The sequence below is a fragment of the Lygodium microphyllum genome, chromosome 1 (genome assembly GCF_053477565.2).
Source record: "Lygodium microphyllum isolate KBCC chromosome 1, Lygodium_microphyllum_v1.1.10, whole genome shotgun sequence".
NCBI lineage: Eukaryota > Viridiplantae > Streptophyta > Polypodiopsida > Schizaeales > Lygodiaceae > Lygodium > Lygodium microphyllum.
Window position 1 is genome coordinate 87,489,833 of NC_141135.1, and position 25,185 is coordinate 87,515,017.

Sequence of the window (25,185 nt, forward strand, 5' to 3'; positions counted from 1 at the left end):
ATGCATGCGTCCCTTCCATCCCTCTTAGTGCGGTACTATGCACAATTTTCCAATCAAGCTTACCCATCATGCACATTGTGCATTTAATATATTAGTACATCCTAAATGACCTTTAACTCTCTTTATACCTAGCAACGAATACTTAATCTTAATGCACCAAATCTCATGTGACTTGCGTATATGAAAGTCTAGGTTTCTATCCATCGGTAGAATTGCATCCTATGAACAGAAACTAATATGTAATGTGTTTATTTTAATCATGATTGTGAAGCATGAACTCTAGACGACTACTCATGCACTAAACTGGATTAACAACTATTACTTTATGTGAAATAATATGAAAATCTTATCATTCTATGTGTGTAAAAGCTATCATTCTATGCATATAAACTTATGCGAATTCCATGCTCTACCATTTCATGCATGCAACCTATCACTTGGAGTAAAAAAAATCCTAAGGCTCGTTCTTGTTCCATGCATGTAACTGCCCCTTTATTTCTTCTTCTTGAAATATTACAGAATATTATAAAGCCTAGGATATCGAAAGAACCTGGGTTTGATTTGTGATGGTAGGGGCATTTGTTGCGTTGGTCGCTCCGCTCGCTTCTCCCACATTACTGGTACCATTGGTAGCCTTGGCACTTACACTTCCCGCAACTATCTTTTTGGGAGCCATTTACCACGTGGAATTTGGATAATTCTGACCTTAATGGACCTTCAAGATGATAGGCTTGGGAAAGGAAAGGTCACGAGTAAGGTGACCTTCGTCGATGAGGGTGTGGCTTGAAAAGTGGCTTCTCGAACACGGCTCCTAAAAAACGGCCCTCGACACCTTCTCTACTCACCGACTCTCTCTCTCTCTCTCTCTCTCTCTCTCTCTCTCTCATTCTTCTTCTCCTCTTCTCCTTCTCTCTCTCTCCCTCTTCTTCTTCTTTTCTTCTCTCCTTCTCCTACTCTCTCTCTCTCCCTCTTCTTCTTCTTCTTCTCCTTCTCTCTCTCCCTCTCCTTCTCTTCTTCTCTCTCTCTCTCTTCTTCCTCTTCTTCTTCTTTTTCTCTTCTTCTCCTTCCCTCTCTCCCTCTCCTTGTCTTCTTCTCTCTCTCTTCTTCCTCTTCTTCTTCTTTTTCTCTTCTTGTCCTTCCCTCTCTCACTCCTTCTCTTCTTCTCTCTCTCTCTCTTCTTCTCCTTCCCTCTCTCCCTCCTTCTTCCTCTTTTTCTTCTTCTTCTTCTCTTCTTCTCCTTCCCCTCTCTCCCTCCTTCCTCCTCATCCTCCTCTTCTTCTTCTTCTCTCACGGCCAGGGGGCGATGTTCATGGGGCAGGGGAGGGTGCTACTGCGTGCCGCAAAGCTGGAGGGGGGGTTTCCACCTGATGAGAAGGAGGGGGGAGGTTCTTGATGAAAGCCCCAGGGGGGTATTGCTGCTGCCGCAAACAAAGGGGGGAACATGACGATGCATGGGGGGGAGGACCTACGGTTAAATGCCAGCGAGGAGGGGGAGGCTCCCTTATATGGTGGAGGTGGGGGAGGACAGCCGTCTAACGGCTGCCACCTCTCCCTCCTGGGGGGTTGCATGCCCGCCTAACACTACTTCACTCCCTCTCTCTCTCTCTCCCGTCGGTGAGGAGAGAGAGAGGGATTTTTAAAAAAATGTAGTAAAATTAATTATTTTTTTAAAAAGGGGGGGATATTACATCCTCTCCCTCTTAGAGGAATCGAGTTGTCCTCATCTCGAGAAGACCTGGGGGGGTGTTGTTGATTGAGGGTATCTTCATCCATCCATGTAGCATCCTCTTCAGGATAATCTTTCCACTGGATGAGGTATTCTCTCAAGGTCCTTGATCTCAAATGCCTCTCCCTGACATCTAGGGCTCTATCAAGCCATAGCTCAAGGAATCCTTGGCTAGGCATTATAATTTTTTGGTCATCAAGTATATGATTCGTATTAGGTGGATACTTTTTCAATAGGCTAACATGGAATACATTATGAATCTTTAGAGTTGCGGGCAGCTGTAGTCTGTAAGCATTAGGCCCTAGGCACTTAGTGATCTTATAAGGTCCACAATACCTCGGACTTAGCTTCTTGTACTCTCCCAAGGATAGTGAACTCTTTTTAGGGCGTACGTGGATGAAGACCATATCACCTTCGATGAAGGATCTGTCTTGCCGTTTCAAGTCAGCATAAGCCTTCTGTCTATCCTTGGCAGCTTGAATGTTTTTTCTTATTGATTTGATTTGATCATCCATGTCTTCTAGCATCTACCTCGAGGGTTCTACCCTCAAAGTTGGATCTGAGAAGTTCAAAGGGGTACGACAATCATGCCCATACAATGCTTGAAAAGGGGTCATTTGAATACATAATGTGAAAATCTTATCATTCTATGTGTGTAAAAGCTATCATTCTATGCATATAAACTTATGCGAACTCCATGCTCTACCATTTCATGCATGAAACCTATCACTTGGAGTTAAAAAAATCCTAAGGCTCGTTCTTGTTCCATGCATGTAACTGCCCCTTTATTTCTTCTTCTTGAAATAGTACAAAATATTATAAAGCCTAGGATATCAAAAGAACCTGGGTTTCATTTGTGATCGTAGGGGCATTTGTTGCGTTGGTCAGAGATGCTGCAATCAAAGCATAATATTTGATGAAAATCCAGTATCATCCTGTCAACCCAAGGAAACTATGTATTTCTTTGACGGAAGTTGGCGTTTGCCATTCTAAAACATCTCTGACCTTAGCTAGATCTACTGAAATTCCTTCTGCTGATACAATGAGTCCCAGATATTCAATCTGTCACTTGAAAAATGCGCACTTCTTCTTCTTGGCATAAAGCTTGTATTCTGTCATTGTTTTAAGAATGATGCAAAGCCAGGGTTCATGATCTTTTTCCTTTTTAGAGTAGACTAGGGTATTGTCAAAAAAGACGAGTAGGAAGTCGTCAAGATAGGGCCTAAAGATATCCTACATTAATTTGTTGAAGGTATCAAGAGCATTCATCAGCCCAAATGACATCACTAGGAATTTGAAGTGTCCATACCTTGTACTAAATGTAGTCTTCGGGATATCTTCTTCTTTGATCTTTATCTGATAATATCGAGATCTGAGATCTAGCTTAGAGAACATCTTCACTCCTTGAAGACAGTCAAGTAATTCATCTATTCTTAGAATGGGGTATTTATTTTTGATGGTTGATTGATTCAACACTCTGTAGTCAATGCATAGACAAAGTCTTCCATCTTTCTTCTTTTGGAGCAGCACTAGAGCTTCCCATGGTCAACTGCTAGGACGGATGTAGCCTTGGTCTTAACAGTTTCTTCAATTGCTCTTTCAGTTAGATAGCTTCCGGAATGGACATCTTATACGGCCTCTATGCGACAGGTGCAGCTCCTGGCACAAGTTTGATTTCATGGTCGACTTCCCTTTGAGGAGGAAGTTCTGTCAGATCTTCAAAAAATACGTCTGCGTATTCCTTTAACCATGAAGGTTCTTCCCTAGATTCCTGATTCTGATCTATCTTATTCAGTTTAATCAGATAGACAGGTAGGCCCTTTCTAACACCTTTTATTATCCATGTTGCTTTTGCCAACTATATTTTTGGCTTACCAGCCTCTCCTTGAGTCGTAACTAGTTCCCCTTCAAAATTTCGGAAGGAGACTTGGCCCTTCCCACAGTGGATGTGGGCATCGTTGGGTATATTAGCCAATCCATTCCGAGTAAACATTCGTGGACACCTAGGTTCATTACCCTGAATCTCACCGAGGTTGGATTCCCACCCAGTAGGAATTTCACCTTAGCAGTTTGCCTAGTACAAGTGACCTCACGACCATTTGCTAATTCCATAAGTAAAGTAGATGCATCTATTGTGGCTATCCCTAATCTTTTTGCACAGATTGGTGAAATGAAGGAATGTGTACTGCCATAGTCAATCAGGGTTTTGAAGCTTTTACCTGGATAATCTGATGGAGTTTAAATCACCGAGAATCGGCGATTCGGACCCTTCTTGTGAAGAGCAGCATGAACCGTTGCCCTCTCAATGTCAGCATCCATGGATGGATCTTCTTCATCGTCCAGCTCCTTGTTGGAAACACTGGAGGTTCTCCCTCTGGCCATAACAGTGGTTCCTTGGCCAGCCATGAGCGGCTCTATTTTGACCTTGGAATTGCCCTTGGCGATGTCCTCTGCTAAGCTTGGGACACTCCCTCTTGAAGTGTCCGAACTCATTGCAATGGAAGCAACGTGGGTTGCGATCATCGCTTTGTGTAGGAACAAATTTATTGACAACATTGGCCCTAGCTTTCTTTCGGTTGGCCCTCATTCTAGACTCTCGGCTCTCTTGGTTTGAGCCTTAAACATACCCTTATTCTGATCTCTATAAGGCCAAATCATGTTGTTCCTTGATTTGATCTCCATCTCCTGTATTATTGGAGCACCTCGAATGAGTGCGTCTTGTAGGTCCGTTGGGTGCATTGATTCCAATCGAGTGTTTATGGGTGGATTCAACCCAACACAGAATTTCGACACATGTTGTGTCATATCCATTGGTGGTGCATACTTTAGGAGTGAAATCAACTTTGAATAATATGCTTCTAGGGATAATCCTAGTTGCTTCAAGTCATAGAATTCATTCATCTTTTGTGTGTGGTAGGCAGGTGATAGATACCTCCCTTGCACAGCTTCCTTAAGCTTATCCCAAGTGACTGTCTCCTCCGAGATTGCTTGGTCTTTGGTTCACTGTTTCCACCAAAGTCTCGCTTCGCCTGCAAGCTTAAGTTTAGCAAGCATGGCTTGGTTAGCAGGTGTAGTTCTTGCTGCCTCAAAATAGTTTTCCATGGAATCAATCCAGATCTCGGCGTTGGCTTGAACAGTCCTTCCTTTGCCATCAAACTCGGGTGCCTTAATTTCTTTGAGAAGGAAGTTCTTCTCTTGAACCACAGTTGGACTTAGTGCATGAGTCCGACTTGGAACCTGCGCTTGGGGTTGCGTGTGGACAATAAGATTCTTTATGTTAACATCTTATCAAACGTTCCCCATATTATGTTAATATGACTAGCACAGCTTTTAGCCGAGTGATTTAATCACTTAACACCTTAGCTAACATTTACGATCAAGATAGACAATTGTAAAAAGTCTTATTCATTCATTAGGGCATAACCCTTTGAGTACATTTATTTTGGATAAGTAGGACAAGCTGATTGATACATCAGTTTGGGGAGAATAGGATTGTGTTACAATCAGCTAGAGGGACGAAATAATAATATAGAGTGGGGTCATGGATTTTCAGGAAACGGTAAGTCATAGGAAGCTTGGGGTATCCCTTCCTTTGATACCCGTTCTTCTCATAGCGCCCTAACACTTTGATCCTGTCATCAGAGATCACCCGGGTCACTTCTTCATAGACATACTTGTTCTGCTTGACTTATCGACTGTTAATGTGCAAAGTTGCATTTACATGAGCTTCGACAAAGATGAACAGCTTCAGGATCTTTAAATCCTCCATCCACTTGATTCTCTTCAAATTGGTTTGAAGATACGGTCGGCATAAAGGGGTGAAGGATTATAGATGCGATCGAAAATATTCATCATGCATAGCCTCTGACGATAATTTGAAGCACGCATTACAGTCATGAACATGACCTAGAACACCAAGAACTTGCTCCATGCTTAGTGACTCTACAATCCAGCATCCATGAGTAAAGAAATGTTCTCAAAAGAAAGCACTGCTCTATTCTACTCACCTTCCCCTGACTATCCCCTTATTCCCTTTATTTTACTCCATTAAGTTCCCTTGTAATCTTTGGATCTCGCTGGTTCGCTCTCGCTCTGATACCGACTATAACCTGTCCACTCGTCCGCTTGTGTGACACGTCTTAGCAGCCCATCGGGAGGAGGGTCTAGAGAAAGCTCTGCTTGGCACTCATAAAGAATGTCATAGGGTTTGCGATCTAGGTCTTCCCAAGTCTGCCCCAAGCAGAAGTGTCTGGCCGTTCCCACTTAGGATCGACCTGAAGTTAGGGTTCCTTTCCTATCAACAAGGTCTCTAGGAAGTAGCTAGCGTCGAGCTCCAGATGAACCACTTTTCATAGGAATAACAAAGGCGAAAAGGATTCATGCTGCACTTAGTTCATGGAGAATGGGAAACGAGAGGGATGCGAAGCTCAACCTCTCTACCATAAGGCATAGTCCCATTTCTTTCCCCTAAAACAGCATAAATCCGGATTCTAACACTACTCATGCTAGGTCTTCATAGTCTCATTATCTCGTCTTTTGAGAAAAGTTCCTAGCTAAGCAGTACCACCCTTCCGCAGGACGGAAGCAAGTCACGTCCACTGCACTTTCCTCTGTTTGCTTAGTTATCTAATTACCTACCACATTACTTTTGACATGTAAAAGCAGCTTCCTTAATTAATCAATTTAATCACTGGTTCCTTCACATAACTTAGGCACTCACACAAAAACAATCTCAAGCAAGTTCTTTTTTTTCAAATATCTGATCTTTATTTATCATAATCCTGGGGTACATCAAGTATCATACCCGAAGGCTATCCCAGTAATCTACAGGATTGCTGCTCCAAGTTTCGTCCGTAGACTAGTACACGGGCCTCAAGATCCCATCTCGAGTCATGTGAGTCTCTTATGCGGGATCGAGAAGCAAGGAATTTACAATCAGAGCCGCCCCTGGCACGCAAGTGTCCTCCTGCTCTAAGCAGCACCCATGGAGAGACCTCTCACGGCGAGTTAGGTCCATATACCCGGTGCGACTAACAACCCCCTTGGATAGGGCCACGTAGACTATCGGAGGTAACTGTTCCTGCCTCTCCCTCCAGGATTTTAACCTGAAGCATTAAGCATTTTTCCTTGAATTAGTTCCTTGAGCAAAGGATTTCAAATAATGTACCTAAGTGTACAATCACGAACATTTTGGAGGCTGTTTGTACGACCAACTGCTAAGGTGTGACTCATTTTTCCGGAATGCTCCCAGCATCCGATCCTAGATCCTTTGCGACTTGGCGAGATCCCAATAATATCAACAAGATCATGCAAGCAAATGTTCTTGGTAAGTTAACTTATTTTGACTTGCTCTTTCCCTTGGGTTTTACCTTATGGTATATTAACCCTAACTCAAAGCATTAACTGGTCAAGCAAGGCAACGGACATAACTTATTCACAACCCAACCAAGGGTCTTTTATTCTTCCAGTTCTTTACTCATCTCCCTCCAACCAAGTTCAATTAACACACTTGGCAACGCAAAGCTCTTCATCTAGGCCTTCAGGATACAGTCAAGATGGACGCGTCCCTTCCATCCCTCTTAGTGCGGTACTATGCAGAATTTTCCAATAAAACTTACCCATCATGCACATGGTGCGTTTAATATATTAGTACATCCTAAACAACCTTTAACTCTCTTCATACCTGGCAACGAATACTTAATCTTAATGGACCGGATCTCATGTGACTTGCATATATGAAAGTCTAGGTTTCTATCCATTTGTAGAATTGCATCCTATGAACGGAAACTAACATTTCATGTGTTTATTTTAATCATGATTGCAAAGCATGAATTCTAGATGACTATTCATGCACTGAACTAGATTAAAAACTATTACTTTATGTGAAATAATGTGAAAATCTTATCATTCTATGTATGTGAAAGCTATCATTCTATGCATATAAACTTATGCGAACTCCATGCTCTACCATTTCATGCATGCAACCTATCACTTGGAGTTAAAAAAATCCTAAGGCTTGTTCTTGTTCCATACATGTAACTACCCCTTTATTTTTTCTTCTTGAAATAGTACAGAATATTATAAAGCCTAGGATATCAAAAGGACCTAGGTTTGATTCGTGATCGTAGGGGCATTTGTTGCATTGGTCGCTCCGCTCGCTTCTCCCGCATTACCGGTACCATTGGTAGCTCTGGCACTTACACTTCCCGTAACTCTCTTTTTGGCAGCCATTTACCACGCGGAATTTGGATAGTCCTGACCTTAACGGACCTTCAAGATGATAGGCTTGGGAAAGGAAAGGTGGTGAGTAAGGTGACTATCATCGATGGGGGGTGGCTTGAAAAGTGGCTTCTTGAACACGGCTCCTCAAACACGACCCTCGACACCTTCTCTACTCACCAACTCTCTCTCTCTTTCTCTCTCTCTCTCTCTCTCTTTCTCTCTCTTCTTATTCTTCTCCTCTTCTCCTTCTCTCTCTCTCCCTCTTCTTCTTCTTCTTCTTCTTCTCTTCTTCTTCTCCTTCTCTCTCTCCCTCTCCTTCTCTTCTTCTCTCTCTCTCTTCTTCCTCTTCTTCTTCTTCTTTTTCTCTTCTTCTCCTTCCCTCTCTCCCTCTCCTTCTCTTCTTCTCTCTCTCTTCTTCTCTCTCTCTTCTTCCTCTTATTGATATCAAGACTATAATTTTCTAAGATATGAAAAAAATTATGTTATTTATTGTTACACGATTTTAGTGTGTGCCCATGGGATGAGATATTCAGTGACTTATGTGGTTTGGCAAGAGTAAGCCAATGAATGACATAATATAGAATACCAATTTAGATGTGGGATATAAAAGTGACCAAAATTAGATTTTTAGAGACCATTACTAGTGTACCATGCTCTATACATGCTAGTATTGTTCATTGTAATTCTACCTGCCCAGTTGCATGCATTCTTAATAATGGTACTATATACATATTCTCTTTTTCCAACCATATCAAGTAATGATGAAAATGCTAGGTTTCATCATTCATATCAGTAGAATATGAAGAAACTTTAGGATGCAAAGGTCACCTACCTCCTAAGGATGTCAACAGCTTCCCCAATCAATAAATATGCCATGCAAAACCCATGCACTATCATCAGATTGTGAAATTCTATAAAATATTTATGGATGGATGTAGGCTTGTATAATGCTTTAATGCATGTCAAAATGTGTGTTTAAATGTGCCAACAATAAAAAACTATACAAATTTTATTTAAAACAATTCGACCACAAAAAACATTCAAAATCATTTCTTATACACTATTTTGAAAAGCAAAGCAAATGAATAAAGGACAAAAGCCTTATCTTTCTCAATCCGTATGGATGAGGAGCCCTTGCTCTTCTCTTCTTCCTCCTCCTCTTCAATATATAGACAAGCTATACTCTTTATTAGTTATATTATCTTCACCAATGATTCATGAAGATTTTTTGTTCAATGGTTGCCTTATTTCTTATCCTCTTCCATTTTTTCCTATTTCTTTATGCTTAATTCAGAAATTGAAGTGGTATCACAATGCCAACGAAGCCAAACTTGCATGTAAAAGATGTTAACAATAAGTATAGATGTTAACAATATTTTCTTAAACAACATCCTCTTCTTCAAGAAAACGTTAAGGTGTATTTTAACCTTTGGTCCTTCTTTTTTGTTCACTTATAAAATAATAATATAGAATTTGTAGATGTCCTTATATGTTGAACATTACAAAGTACCTTTGTGGATGCTTGTTTGAACTTACATATTTTTTTGTTTGTTTCCATGTTGTAGATATCCTTGATTTCATCATCCAAGAATTCCAACTATGAAGAGGTAATGGTAGAGATGTGGGCTTACTTGGGGTGTGCTTGCACTCCTATGAAGGTGTTTGATTATATATCAAGCCTTAGACCATGTGGATCATAGAGTACCACATAGCATGAAGGGTGTATAGCTCAATATTTGAGATAGTAGCCATCCATGGAGAGGGAGAGAAAAATGATTGTGAAGAGAAAAATCAAATTAAAATATTAAAAAATGAATCATAGGTCATATACGGACTTGAATATATTGCCACAAGATAACCCACAATGTAGAAATCAAATTGTTGTGCAAGATAATCAATCAATCTACCACCTACTTAACTTCATAAACTCCACAAACATAAGACAAAGTTTTAAAGAGCAATGATTGACCATAGCTCCATGCATATATTCTTTTTAAAACCAATAATACTCATTAATTTTTCTAATAAAAACTAGACAAAAAATTTTGAGTGAGACAATAAGATATCCAAGACTTCCAACTAGCGGCATCGGGGCTATAACCTCACTAGGGGAGGCAAACACTCTTATCTCCACTCTCACTGGAGCACCAATAAAGTACTCTTTGTCACACTTTAATGTAGTCACAATGCCACATAGCTCTCTTGTGATCTGTGAGTATCTCCTTGATCTTTTATTTAAAGATTTTGCACCAAACCTTTTTGCATATCTATTTCCTTCTTCATCATCTCGACCTATAGCTGAACTAATTCTAATTGAAGTAGTGTCCACTATAATAATGATAGCCTTCCCATCTTCATACTTTTATTTTCTTAATGTGGTGCAGTTCTCAGAATATTCTTCAATTTCCTTATAGTTATGATATGTCTCTTGTTCCAAAATATTTTGTTTCCCTTTCTTAAGAACTAGCATAAGTCATCTATATTGTGAGAAAAATGAGAAATCTAGATCAACTAAAACTTATGTGCTCCAAGGAACCTTCTAACTTTAAGCATTAATGATCATATCTCTTCAATATTCTCTATTGCATCCACTCTCACATGAGAAGGGCTTCTTCCATAAGTCCTACACCCATGGCACTCTATCAATACTTCATTAACCCCAAACACTAATTTCTAATATGATCTCTAACAAACTTCGTGCAAATCTATTCATTCAACTCTACATCCTTCTCTTTATTTTTATGCCCTTGAATGGGTTGATCATCCAAGAATGAAATAGTTAAACTTGGAATATAATTCTTGAGTACATTGTTCATAGCATTCATCATATGAGCCATAGAGTTTGTAGCTCCTTGCAACAATGTTTATATACGAGGCAAGAGATAATGTACACATAGGAGCCAAGTCAAGTGGAGTCTTCATTGTAATCAATTATCCACTCTCCAATGCAAGCTAGAATAGGTCATATCGTGAGTATACATCTCCCAAATAATAAATACATGTGCCAGTGAATGCTTCTACAAATTTATCCACCATTTTCCCTACACTCGCAATCTAGATGATCACTTTGTTCTTATTAGCTAGTCCAAGTCGTGTATAAACATAAGCATATCATTCTTCTTAGGAACTATGAATTATTTGTTAGAGTACTATGGTGTATATGAAGGCTCTAGAATACCCATTCTTATACTTTCATTTAGTAGATCTATAAGATTGGGATATTGAGCTCTTGGAATTGATATAGGTCATAAGTTCTAGGATATGTGTGGTATGGTAAAAATCACCATGGATGCTACTACTTTTGGATCCACACAATCTACTTCATGTAGTTGAAATTCGAACACCCTACCATGTCTAAATAGCATCTCTATGAAACTCTACCTCTTTGTTGCTAATAAGAAAAACTCTTAAATACCATTTATGGGCAATTTCTGTTGGTTTTCTTTGGTTTGTTTGTTTAGAATCCAACTTAATTATCACTTCACTCTCTAAGGACAATGGTATCACAACTAGCTTCACCTTTTTATCCACTGTCTTGTACTTTCTCTCAACATTAAGTAAGGGTAGCAGAGAGTGAGGGTATGATGAAGTGGGAGCAAGGAGGGTGGTGGAGTTGAAAGATGGGTGGGGGTGTGAGAGAGAGGGAGAGGGTGTATGTGATAAAGTGGAAAAGGAGAGTGATGGAGTGGAGGAGAATATGGAGATGGTGAAGAAGAGAAAAATAATAGAGATATGAAGATAGTGGTAGAGTGGAGTATGTGTATATCCCATTGAAGGCTCAAAGGGGTCTCTTTTATAGGTAGTGGTGGCTAGACTATATTATTTTCTAATTGTAGTTAATCAAGTGTAATCTTGATTGATTAGAGTCCTAAATTAGATGATGCACCAGGCGATATAACGCAGTGCATGGATTCTCTTTGATAATATATATTTTTATCTTGTGTACATGAGTCTTCATAATTGGCCTTTCGAGAGAAAATAATAAGAAAAGAGAATGTAAATTACAAAGGTTTGAAAATGTGAGGGAGAGTTGTGCATGTGCATTACTAGCATAATGTGAGGTCTTACGATATGGGATGGATAATTTTACGAGGGTTTGAGTAGAGAAAATGAAAAGAGGTATATACTTCTGACAAGATATTCTCATCCTCTAAAAGGAATGGAAACTTACTTTGAAAAGAGATTCATAGGGGAAAAGCTTTGAATAATAAGTGAGAATAGTCAAAAATCTTCACCATTATAGATATGACCTTTGCTACTAATAATTTTGTGCACAAATATATTGCTACCTTTCCTTATTTTGGTGGCTCAAAGGTCTTTCCATACATGCACCATTTATGAAGCTCCAAATATTAAAAGAGATCTAGGTAGTATATAGAAAAATGAGAGATATAATAGGCAAGGAAAAGTGAGATGTATGAAAGAGGAAAATATAAGAGAGAAGAAAATGGAATCAGATGTATGCACCACATGGGAAAGTTATTGGAGTATCGCCTTAAAATACTCAAAGATATGTGTGTCCAAGCTTGGCCCCACCTCCTTCTTTCATTTTCAAAGATCTTGGCTCCAAGTCAGTGGTAAGTTTAAATTTTTTATAGAAGGTGTTCTCTTATATCCTCTTTTACTCATTTTGACTTGCATATGAGGTACCATTTTCTTAAATGTGAGGAGACTCTCATGCTTAACTCCAAGGTTCTTTTAATACCATGTTGCCCACCTCTAAATCCATCGAAGTCCAATGATAGAACTATTATAGATAAATATTTCTATAGAGGATTACTTCTAGAAAGGTTCCTATGAAAAAATTAGATCCTCTTATTTGCTAGAAATGTGTAAGACTTTATAAACAATGATTCATATATAAGGCTTAAACTATGCATCCCAAAGTTATATATATCTTATAAGATTCTAAGTGGAGGTTCACATCGAGAGAAGAAAACATTATGAAATGAACCAATCAATAGCTATTGGTAAGTCACCCATAGAGAAGACATCATTCAAAAAAAAGAATATAAGGCATTCTTTGGAGAAGTTTTGTGATTCAAATGTTGCATGATCTCTGCACCCAAGTAAATATATGCTTATGTTGTTTTTTTTTACATTCATTGTGTATTTCCTTATGAAGCATCTCGTGAGTTTTGATGAGTAATAAATGAAGACAGTGAGATCCTCCAATTATTGTTTTCTCAAGGACATGGAGGTTGACAAGGATGTGGAGGAGCAAGTTGATCCTCAAATGGAGGAATCTAGATGTTGCTCATTTCAAAGGAGAGAATATTATTGAAGAAAGCAATGTTGAGGTCTCTGAAATATCTTAGTCTTTCGCAAGCCTTATTATACCCTCTCTACCAACTTCCAATCAAAGACAAGGAGACTTGCTATTGTTTGACATCCAAAAGACTCTTTAATTTGAGAGAATACTATTGTCTCACAGTTCTTGCAAAAGCTTGTGCATATGTTGATAGCATTATTTATGTTGAACACAAGACTGAAAATGATTTTCTCTTACTAGATAGAAAAATGTCTAATCATAAGTTTATTGATGCATGAGAAACCTTATCTACGTGTTTAACCAAAGCAAAAAATGCTAAGAAGGAATTACGATAATTGATGAGGAGTTTCAGGAGCTTCAAGGAAGACTCAAAATTTTCAAGTTTGGGAGAGGACATGCAGAGTATGTTAAGAAACTTAAAGATGCCAAGGAAAAATAATTAATTAACTTATGGAATTTGAGTAGAGTAGAGAATAATAAGAATCAAGTGGTAATGTTTTATTTCTTTTTCATCAATGTCTATAGATATTTAACATTTCTTTTTTGCACATATCATTTTCATGTTATATTTTTTTTCTCTAGTTGGAGATTGTATATGAGGATATTTTCTTAGTAAGAGGCAAAGGATCAAGAATTAGTGATGGATCTATCAAGGATGTTGCGCCTGGACATTAGCTTACTAGAATTAATCCTCATAATTTTTGGACTTTATATAGAACTTTCTTAGAAGAGACCTCATGGTCCATTCTTTATATTAAAGCTCTTAGAAGAGTTTTTGGTTATGCACATAGCTATTCTACCTCTAGAGTTAGATACTTTCTAGCATTCTCTTCTTATAATTTAGAACCACAACAAACATATATTAAATCCATTGTTGGATACAAGATCAGAAGTTTTTTTGTTATATATAGAGAAAAGATGCCCAAGGATGAAGAGGATAAAAAGGCTATTTCACGCTAGCTAGACTTCATGTATGTTGTATTTTTTAGTCTTTGAAGTTGTCTTTAAAAAAAACAATTGACTCACTCTTTGAGAGCATTGCTTTTTTTGAACTTCTCCACTGTGTCTTTGCTATGGAAGTAACATGTATGAGCTTGTTAATGGGATTTTTCCATTCCTTGCTATTGAAATTTTCTGATGGTTTGTGATTCTCCACAAAATAAGATCCATGAATTAGAAGAATGTGCTATATCATATAAGAAGCAAGAGTTATTTTCTATTATTTTTTTTAATTTAAAAAATGTATGGTTGAGCTCTTTTTGTGTCTAGTCAAATAGAAAGTAATATCATTTTCTCCCCATGCTTCCTCTACTACTTGAATAAGATTTATAATTAAAGATCTAAACTCCTCTGAATACTTGAATGATGTTTGTTATTGCCTAAACACTTTCAAAAAGATGTCGACATATCTCCAAAACTCCATTCGTAATACCAAAACCTAAGGTATGTTTATCACAGTTTTTGTGATCTTATAGAACTCTCTCCAACACTTCCACATTGCATTTACTCATTTTTCATTATATTTTTGAGAAATCACCTAGCCTTTACACCTCCCATAGAGACATTTTGCTAAGGCATTTCTTGATTTTCCTAAATCTATTGGGTCCTTTCTGAATTAAATTTATCCCCCCATGAAATCCAATTTTTGAGAGTAATGTCTCATATCTATCAATGCATTCATCTAATAAGGATATTAGCTTAATTGAATATACATAGTCAAGATATAATATGAGAATCTTATTAATTATTCCAATCTCTCTACATGCAAAGTATAAATATTAATCTTCCTAAGAGAGATTAAAAGAATAGGATCCCATATGCCCTCCTTGTTTTTGAAATTTCTTAAATTTATGGATTGTCTATTTGGGACTCTTCTTACTAATTGTAAATCACTCCAATCTTAGATCCCATGCTTTCCATGTAATAAATGCAATGATATTTTGTGTTAGCCCCATTGCATATTGAAATTATACATTTGATAGTCTTTAAGTCAGTATTGATATGCCATTCTACATTGAAACTAATAACTCTGTCAACTATTCATGTTTCCCCTTCGCCTTGATACTTAATAATATCAGGAATATCTTTATAGAGAACAACCATTTTAATATTTGATGACTTTCAACTCATACATCAGCTACACAAACCTAGTTGATGTCCATCTTAGATAGAATTTAAGTATGTTGTTTGTATCCCTTGATGTTATTATATTCTAGTACGCTATTCATGTTATAGATGTTGACTCTTTTGATCTTTTATCCTTTCTTAAATTGCACTTCATCTAGCTTTAGCGCAACCTTTAAAATGCTAGCACATTATTGCATAGTAAATGTATACATATGGACCATTGCAATTTGCATTCTTTTAAGATCAAACCAATTATTATTAAATGTATTGTATCCAAAGAAAATTTTAAAAAAAATTTGTAGGGCACATATCCTTCAATATGAATATAATCACCAAATTTTCTTGAAATCCTACTATTCATGGTTGTCCTAACAACTGAAGCTAGAAGAGATTGAGGCAAATCAAATACACTTATCCTATGATATCTGAGGTTTTTGAACCAAAATTTTGAGAGAGTACAATAACCTCTACAACTAATACCCACAGTATCATATGTCTCGACTAGTTCATTTGGTTCCATAATCCCTTTCAAGTCTTTTACTATATATTTTAGAATTCAATATCTCATATGTACATCTTCTAGTGATCAAAGAATCCTTAAGATCTCTATTTTATTCATATTTTCTTTTAAAAGCCTGATTTTCTCTTTATTCTCATTGATCCCAATGCCCTATAACAAGTGGGATACACACCGACTAGGGTTTAGACACCTAGTCACACTGACCAGGGTATATAAGGTGTAAGAGTCCCAGATTAGAAAAACAGTTATTATCAAAATCATAATCCACCTTCTTCTCTTGCTTCCATGGCTTCCTCCTCCCTTCTCACCTATTTTCTCTATTTCTCTCTCTTCTTCCTATCTTTCTCTCTCCTCTTATTCTTCTCCTACACTCTTTATCTCTCTTCTCTCCCTTAGTTAGGCTAGCTAGGTCTCCTTAATTACAGTTGGTATCAAAAATTAGGTATTTGATCCCTTCTCCTTTCTCTTTTCTCAAATCTAGTTCTTTAATTAAAAAAAACTAGTTAGATAGGTATAACATGGATAGCAAGAGCTATAAGGAGCAATCAAAATTAAGAGGTAAACCTGTCAAGAAAGGACTCACAGGAGTTAGTAAGAGATCCGGTTAGAGTTACTTTTGAAAAGAGGTCTTCTCTTTCTTCCCTGTAAGCTCCCTTTTGGAGCTTCCATGGAGTACCAAGCCAAGAGCTTTTCATATCTCTTAGACCTTGCTCCTCCCTTGCAAATGGGTATTGTCATGGCTTTCTCCACTTCATCGTGAGCATCTGGAGTACCTCAATGCCACCCCATACTCTGTCAAACCCCAAGGTTTCCCCTGTAATTTGAGGCAACATCTTGTGCCATGGATTGAACGGCTCTATATTGCAAATTCCTTGGTGCCTATCGACCAAGTGAAAGGCGATAGATGCCCACTGAGAAGGAACTCCAAGAGGAGCACAGTCGAGGCGCCTCTTTGGAATACACAGTGTCCTCACTCTACCATGGGGTAAGTACACTGAAGGACAACATGTCACAAACTGGTGGAGCCCGTGGCATGCCCATGAAGAGAGAATTGGCAGAAAATGTAATTCATTGACGTGCTTCAAGGCATGATACTATGTCTTGTAACAATGATGGTAACAAATTTTTGGATATGCTTATGGTGATGATTGTGGGGATCTTCTTCCTATCCATTTGACCCGGGTGGCCAAAATTATGAATTTAATGACAAATGTTCTCCTCTTGATCATTATTATGATGGTATACCTTTTGATCCAGGGGGTTTTGGGTAGGATTTTGCACCTTCATTACGCCAACATCCATATTGGGGTTCAACATCTTTATCTTTCAGAGATTTATTTGGCTGAAAACTAGTCATTTTATCTCTTGTTCTACAATAGACAATTTATGGACAGCTTATTGTTTTGGCTCAGTTTTAATTTTTATTTGATTACGGGAGAGGAATACCTATATGAGTTGCAAGTATAGCCGATAAGCTTTCTTTTGACTCTTAGCATACTTGATTTGGATGTGCCCATAAAAAAATACCTCAATTTTACAACAACAAGTTTTGCAGTAGACAACAAGATGCCTATTGTTGTAGATGTCCTTTCTTAGAGTTATGGTGGTTTAGTTTTCAATTTTATCATTTCAAATGAACGTTCATATGGTCTATACATTTTCTACTTCCGATCAATAGGCGGGTCCTAGACATCATGCTATCCCTAGTCTTTACCCAACCACTTTTCATTGTAAAAGGGCTCAGAGTAGTACTCTGCAACCCTTGCTTAGCCCACCCATCACTCCCCTCTACTTCTCCTTGTTTTTGAGGGAAAAAACCTTGAGAGTAGGGATGGATTGTAACAAGTGGGATACACATCGACTAGGGTTTAGACACCCAGTCACACTAACCGGGGTATATAAGGTGTAAGAGTCCCAAACTAGAAAAGCAATTATTATCAAGATCATACTCTTCCCCTTCTTCCCTTGCTTCCATGGCTTCCTCCTCCATTCTCTCCTCTTTTTTCTCTTTCTCTCTCTTATTTTTTTCTTTCTCTCTCCTCTTCTTCTTCTCCTGTAGTCTTTCTATCTCTTCTCTCCCTTAGTTAGGCTAGCTAGTGTCCTTCATTACATGCCCAAAATAATAGAGACAAATTTTCTTACAAGATTTAGTCTCCCTTTTTTAACACATTTACACAAGGAAATTATACTTTTTAGTGGTCTTCTTCTTTTCTTAAATACTATTGGAGTTTTCTTTAAATGTAATAATTTTTCTTGCAAGGAATTGTTAGTGCTTTCTAGAGTGTTAACCTTGTTCATTGGCCTAGAAATAGTTTTTTGTGCACTTGTTAGTGCTTCTCTCATTTCAAGCATCTGTCATGTGCATATTAAAGATGCAAAACATAATCACATGCAATACCCAAGCATTTCATCACAGCCTTCTCCAACAGATCTTACAAACTTGTGATTATTGAAAAAGGGGAAATCTTACCTATTGAAGGGTCTTTGGGATAGATATTTCCATCCACCCATAAATCTATATGCTTACCTGTTAGTTTTATCATTGTCCAACAATGCTCGGTGATGTATACTTCTCTAAGATAAATAAAGTGGATCTATTTGAATAGTAAGTTTATATTTTCATGCACTTGAGCTTGTGTTACTTAAAGGGATATTGTAGGATATTTTAATAGAATGAAATCGACCAAGTGATAATATCACAGAGAAGAAAAGTAAGTGTAGAGTAAAGAATGGTGCAAGAAATGAGCCTAAAAGAATGAATGAATATGCTTTGGTGTGAAAATTTAGTAAGTTCTAGGATAAAAACCACTAAAAAGATAAACCCTAACATGGATTAAAGAATGGAGAAATTTTAATCGCCAATCTCTTTAATAACCCATTTAAATACATCTGAATGACCAAATTTGGAGAGTTTATTACTCTAAAACCTCTTTAATTAACAACTCAATTATTTTTTTACGAGTGAAATTTTGAAACAATTTTTATCCTAATGTAGCCACTAACATGTACTCACTATATAGTATACTTTCACACATGTATACTACTGTAGATAGTGGGTGCCCACCATTATCACTTTATTATTTATTCTTTTAGTGACAATAGAACTCGAGTAAGTTACTCATGAATATATGTATGCATCATGTGGGTTCAAAATAAGGTAGCTTTAAAATAACATTTTTATACATTTTTTACATATACAAAAGGGTGTAATATAAAGAGGTCATTTACGGATTGAATAGAAAAGGGTTATGTTTTATTAAAAAAAAATGCATAGATAAGGATATTTATGAATAGGCCTTGAATGCACGTGATGTAGAGGATATACATATAGTAACTTCACCGAGCAATAGAATAAGGGGACCATTGATCACACATTGTGATTGTTGGAGTTTACACACGTCTTATGTCTCTCTCTTGGTCTTACTCTATCCTCCATAGAGTTTGCTTTGCTCTTGCTTCCACTTGTGTACTTCCGCTCATACTCTAGATTCAATTAGAAAGAAGAATGGGTGGGATTTCCCTATGAATTCCTATTTTTTTTAATGCTTAGTTGGTAAAGCAATAGAACACATATGAATTAGTGGATAATAAAGGATAAAGAGATTATGGAAGCTAAGGATCTTAAAGAGGTTACTAGTACTTCTTAGAACCACTCCAAAGTAGAACATGGAAGATCTATACAAAAAGAAAGAGTAGAAAGAAAAGAAATAAGAAATGCTAAAGAGAAATCAACCAATATATAATCTATGCTATCACATTCTCTATCCCTCCATTATTCCCATCCTCCCTATTTCACTACTCTTAGATCCATGTATACCATCATCCTCATCACTCCCTCCACCTTTTCTCCTTTTACATCATCACCATCATTACCCCTCTACTTATGTGTGTGTATTTTCCTTACCACTTTAGATTGGGATGCATTAGTTGTAACTCTTAATATGAGTGTCTTTCTTTATTCACTTCATATTACACTTTACATTGTTCTACCTTTCTCTTTCTATGCCATTGTCATCATTACCTCTCTACTCATGTGTCTAAAAAGTGTTCTATTCCATTTCTAATTTGGATAGGTGGTGTCTCTTTAACACCCCTTAATGGAAAGATTGATTCTATTTGTGTAGAGGGCACATGTGTACATTTTCTCCCTCATTAATTCGTACCTCCATTGAGGGCATTCTACAAGATACTTCAATTTTTCTTTTAAAGGTGAAAGTTTTTTTTCCCCTAAGTTTTATCAAAGATGCCATTTAGAGAGAATTTGCCATTTATACATTCTCATGTTCAATTACATAATATTTAGTGGAAAAATCCATTTTCAATATTGTTTAGTTGTCATGTTTGGGCCACAAAGACTAACCTAGATTAATGCTTTGGTGGAGCCATTTATCCTCTCCATCATCAACTAGCAACATTTGTTCGATGCCATGATCTTTATATTGCAATAGATCACTTCATAAAAGTATAATATTTATCTAACTTCATCCTTTCCTACTTTGATCAACAATGACTTTGTAATCATGTCATTCCATGTTTCTTTGGTTTAATGAAGGAGACATAGGAGAGAGAAGGAGAGAAGGGAGAGATTGTAAAGAGGAGAGAGAAAGAGGAAGAAGATGAGAGAAGTAGAGAGAGAAAGACTAGCAGAGGAGAGAGAAAGGCAAGAAGAGAGAGAGAAAGAGAAGGGAAGCCATGAAAGCTAGAAGGAAGGGCAAAAGGGAGACTTGATTATTGATAAGTAATGCCATAATTGGGTCTCTCAATACCTTATATACCCATCAGTATAACTACGTATTCCCATGCTAGCCGGTGTCCTACCCATCTATCCCCAATCTTTTACATTTCATCCCAACCTTGAAGGTTTTTTTCCCTCAAAAACAAAAAACAGGACTTATTGATGTGGCTCACAAGGGAAGGGGGGTCGTAGAGTACTATTCTGTTAAGTATTACAAAGGATATTATCGGTATAAGGAAGTAAAACATCTTATGGAATTGGGGCATAAAAATGTGTGTATGATCCATACAACATTTGTAAGTTGATAGCGTATGAGTTTGGCCACCAATTCTTGACAATGAGGGGCTGACAAAGAGTGGACAGTATGTTGTCGAAAACAAGCCTACTGGAGAAAAGTGGTCATAACTTTCTATGGGCAACTCCAATTTAGGCTTGAGACATGTCAAAACAAAGCTCATGAAGCGTAATTTCAAACCATATAGGTGACACTTGATTTCCATTAATGCACATCAAAAGATATTCTAAAATAGTGTCATTTCTACAAGTTGTCTGCAATGCAAACTAGGGCAAAGTTAGCTAATCCTCACTCAAAATTGCACCCTTGAAGTAGAGGGAGGGCTACACTGGTGAAATGTTGATTGAGATAGGGATTTTTCTGAAACCATTCCTTTCCATCGGATCAAATGGATAACCTATGTGATAAGCATCAAGAGCATAAGGGTCATCCATACAAGCATGGGTGTCCATACTACCACCAGGGTCAAAAGGATAATTGTGATCCAATGCATCCGTTGTATCATAGAAGTGATTTATGGTGTCATCTTCAAGCATTGATGGTGGCCCAAGATCCTCACTGACCCATATGGTAGCATGCATTGACCTCTACATAAACTCATTGAGAACCACTATGCCATGTAGAACTGGAGTAGATGAGGCTACAATCACTACTGCATTCACTACATCAACCCCTAGGCATTGCATGTTCATGAGCCCCACATTTGTGGCTACTACTAGGCATTCAAAGTTAAGGGCCTTGGGCTGATGGGACACCTACTCATGAAGCTGTAGTGAGATGATCTCATCATATCATTGTTCGTGAGAAGCATCATGTTGCTCATACGGATGTGCATGCTACTCATAATCATGATGATCCATCCTTTTAATTGTAGCCATTTGAGCAACTTGAGTCGTAAGGGCTGAAAGTTTGTCATTGATTACCTTTGCTTGCATGTTGGTGACGGAGAGGATTGAGACCACTTAGTCCATCTTAGAAATGAACTGATTGTGTTGCTGAATAGTTGATTGTGGCTTGTAGCTTGGAGAGCTTCTTGTGGCCATAGAGTAGTGGTCAATGCATTCATTTGGGGATGGCAAGAGTGAGAAAAGGAATTGGAACTAGGAGCCACAATTGGTTTGTTTTAGCATATAATATTGTCTCTTTCTTGGTGCATTTTATCCATCAATTCCTTCTATAGTTCTATTAGCTAAAAATAGAGAAAGCTTTGCTAGCCCACAAGCCTCTAGAAGAGAGATGGCCACATTTAATTTGGACTCCCATAACGTGCCCAAAAATGTGCCCATTCAGTCAACTATCTCTACTTGAATCTCTACATCCCTCTATAGTATTTTGTGCCCCATAAAAGCTATCACAACATCTACATATGGTTGCCCATGGCTCTAGCATCTTAGCCCAAACAAAGAGAATGCAATGGCACAAGTATCTTTTGGTACAAATAGTTTGTAGCAGTCCACTAAGCACATACTCCATTACAACAGAAAGCTTCTTTGTTCTTTGAAGGAAGGGTAAAAGCTGCTTGGCTTTCTATATCAGAGCCTGAGCTTTCTAATTTGCATTATGATACCCTGGCCCAGAAGTTGGCAGAGTTAAATCATTCATGTGCATTACTGGAGGTTCTCTAGCTGAGTGTACTCTTTTCTTTCCCTTCCTAGCTCTTGATTCAGTTGAAAGTAAGGCATCATAGTTATTAGACCAGTCTTCAAAATCATTGTGCCTGACAGCCATGGCAAGTCCTCTTGCTACCACAATTTCCACAACATTGATGTCATCGGACTGTCCTTGGACATGAATACTAGGAGCTATATCATTAGAATCCCCCTTGATAGAGGATGTTAAAAATACAATCCCAAAGTCCATCACTCATGATTCAGCTACAACCAGATTAGTGCTTGGTACTACAAGCCCATCTACTATAATTGCTTTGTGAGAATACTCCATTGCTACATTAACCTCTTGTCTTATAAGGTGATTTCCTAAAAATTCCTTTACCTCTCTAGCATAGGGAGTAGTTTTCATATGAAGCTTTGGATTTTCCATTTTGGGAGCACATATGCTTGACAAGTTCACTTTGCGCATAGCTACAGGATTGGCAAAAGGAGCGACATCATGTGCAACCACAATACAGTCTCCACTAACAACCTCAATAACCTTTCCTTTAAAATTGTCATCACAAATAGCAGTAGAGTTAGAAGGAGGTGGCACATAATTTGCCCTTAGCAGCAACCTTTCTTTCTTTGCTAGCAATTCATGAGACTTTAACTGTCGTCTTGCTTCTTCTTCAAGTAATTTGGTACTCCATTCAATAACTTTTGCCAACCCATTCTTAAGCAACTCTAGACCAAGATCTACTACAACATCACCACTGGTATAGTAAACTGAACAAATAAAGTTGTTGAACTTATCAACACCCTCCAAAAAAATCCCTACATCTCTATGTAGAACTCAAAATTCAGCGAAGTGTTTTTCTTCCCTTGCATAAGGATTTGGTAGAACCTCCACATTGGCTGTAGTTGTAGAAGTGGCCAACCTTTGTGTTGACGTTAGCTCCATAGACTCTAGCTCACCATTTCAAAGTTTTGTAGTAACATCATTAGAAGCCTGAGTTTTTATATTTAGACTATGCCTTCCCATAGATGGAGCTTGAATTTGTGCCACAAAAACTTGCACAAATTGGAAGTCTAGAAGCAAGTATACCCAGATTGTGCTTCCATCTCTGACATGCTCTACAATTGTATGCAATGCTTTCCCCTTGCTTGAGTTGAGCAGACTCATTCCTTCAAAGTTTGTTGAATCTTCAAGAGCAGAAGGTGGAAGGTCTCAAATGGATCCCATATTCCAACCCCTTTCTACTTTGCTTGTTTCTCTACACGTTCCAAATCTACCAAATAAGGGCTAGCCTCACTGTTCTAGCTTAATTGAGGGTGTTTCATCGATAGCTTCAACTACCACGTTCACTTGATCCATATACACAAAACCAAATTCTATGTTGATTGGTGGTAGAACCTAATCAACCACGTGACGTTGAGCCAATTTAGGGGCAATCACACAAGACAAGGTTATGGTGTTTTGAGGGGGGCCCACCTTGTATGTTGCCCATTAGTAGAGAGTCTCTCCTAAAAGGATGCCCTTGACAATGCTCAGAGGGAAAGAGAGAAACTCTGAAATAGAGGAGGATGAAAGGAACAAAGGAGAAAGCAAAAATGCATTAAGACAAAAGAAAACCTATAGAGAACACACAATAAAGAGGGGAAAAACAAGACAAACAAAGTAGATTGAGCTAAGATCTACATGCGAAGGGAAGAATACAGGCAGACAGAGAGAGAGAGAGATCTTTCATGTCCAAGAAGGAAAATTCGGAAACTAGATCGATGACAAGTTCTTGGAGGTTATGTGCATTGAGCATGGCACCAACCCCATGGGCACCTACCATGGCGACTCTCAGACTCCGCTTGAGCATGTCACTATCTACTACAATGAGTCGTAACTCTACAGGCCGCTAAGTCCCCAGTGCTATGCTTATGAACCTAGAGCTAGGCACCATGGATAGTGTGAGGAGTGGGCCTATGACCAGATCTTTAGCCTTGCTTTTGTGATTGGGCCATAGATCTTGCTGCCTCAACCTTGGAAAGAAAAGTCGATGGTCCCAAATCCTCCAGTTCAGAACCTCCTCACTAGTAGTACCATTGCAAGTTTGCACTAAAACTCCAGAACCAAATGCTCCCTCATCATGCTCAAAAGAGGCAATTCTAGGGAAATAAGTAAAATGACCTACTACAAACAATGTAGCTTGCACTAATACTTACCCTTTTTTTTGTGGACCACACCACAGTGATTGGATACTCCAAACATTTAGGATGAAGTGAGAAAAACCATGGCAACACTCATTTGCAAGGGAGGAGCAAGGTCTAAGAGATATGAAGAGATATTGACTTGGTACTCCATGGAAACTCCAAAAGGAAGCTTTCATGGAAGAAAGAAAAGACCTCTTCTGAAAAGTAATTGGGACTAAAGCCCTCACTAACTCCTGTGAGTCCTTCTTGACAAGTTTACCTCTTAATTTTGACTAGAGATTGAAAACAAATTGCCATTTTTATCCCCTTGCCTCCAATTTTTCCAAGCCTCTTGCCATAGCTTGTGTGGTCTTCAAGAAAGCTGCCATCCCCCTATGGTACTCCATCACTACTTCTTATTGCTCCTGTCCCTATTGTACCTATCTGAACTAGGGATTTTTTGTGTAAAATATAACTAGATGTGAGGAAAGAGAAGGAAGAAAGTGCCAAATACC

At 38.1% G+C, this 25,185-nt stretch overlaps 1 pseudogene; it reads right to left on the reverse strand.

Annotated features, from left to right (window-relative positions):
* Window positions 1-22,054: 22,054 nt before the first annotated feature.
* LOC148041370 (ribonuclease TUDOR 2 pseudogene) lies at window positions 22,055-24,330 on the reverse strand (annotated as a pseudogene).
* Between the last annotated feature and the right edge of the window lie 855 nt (window positions 24,331-25,185).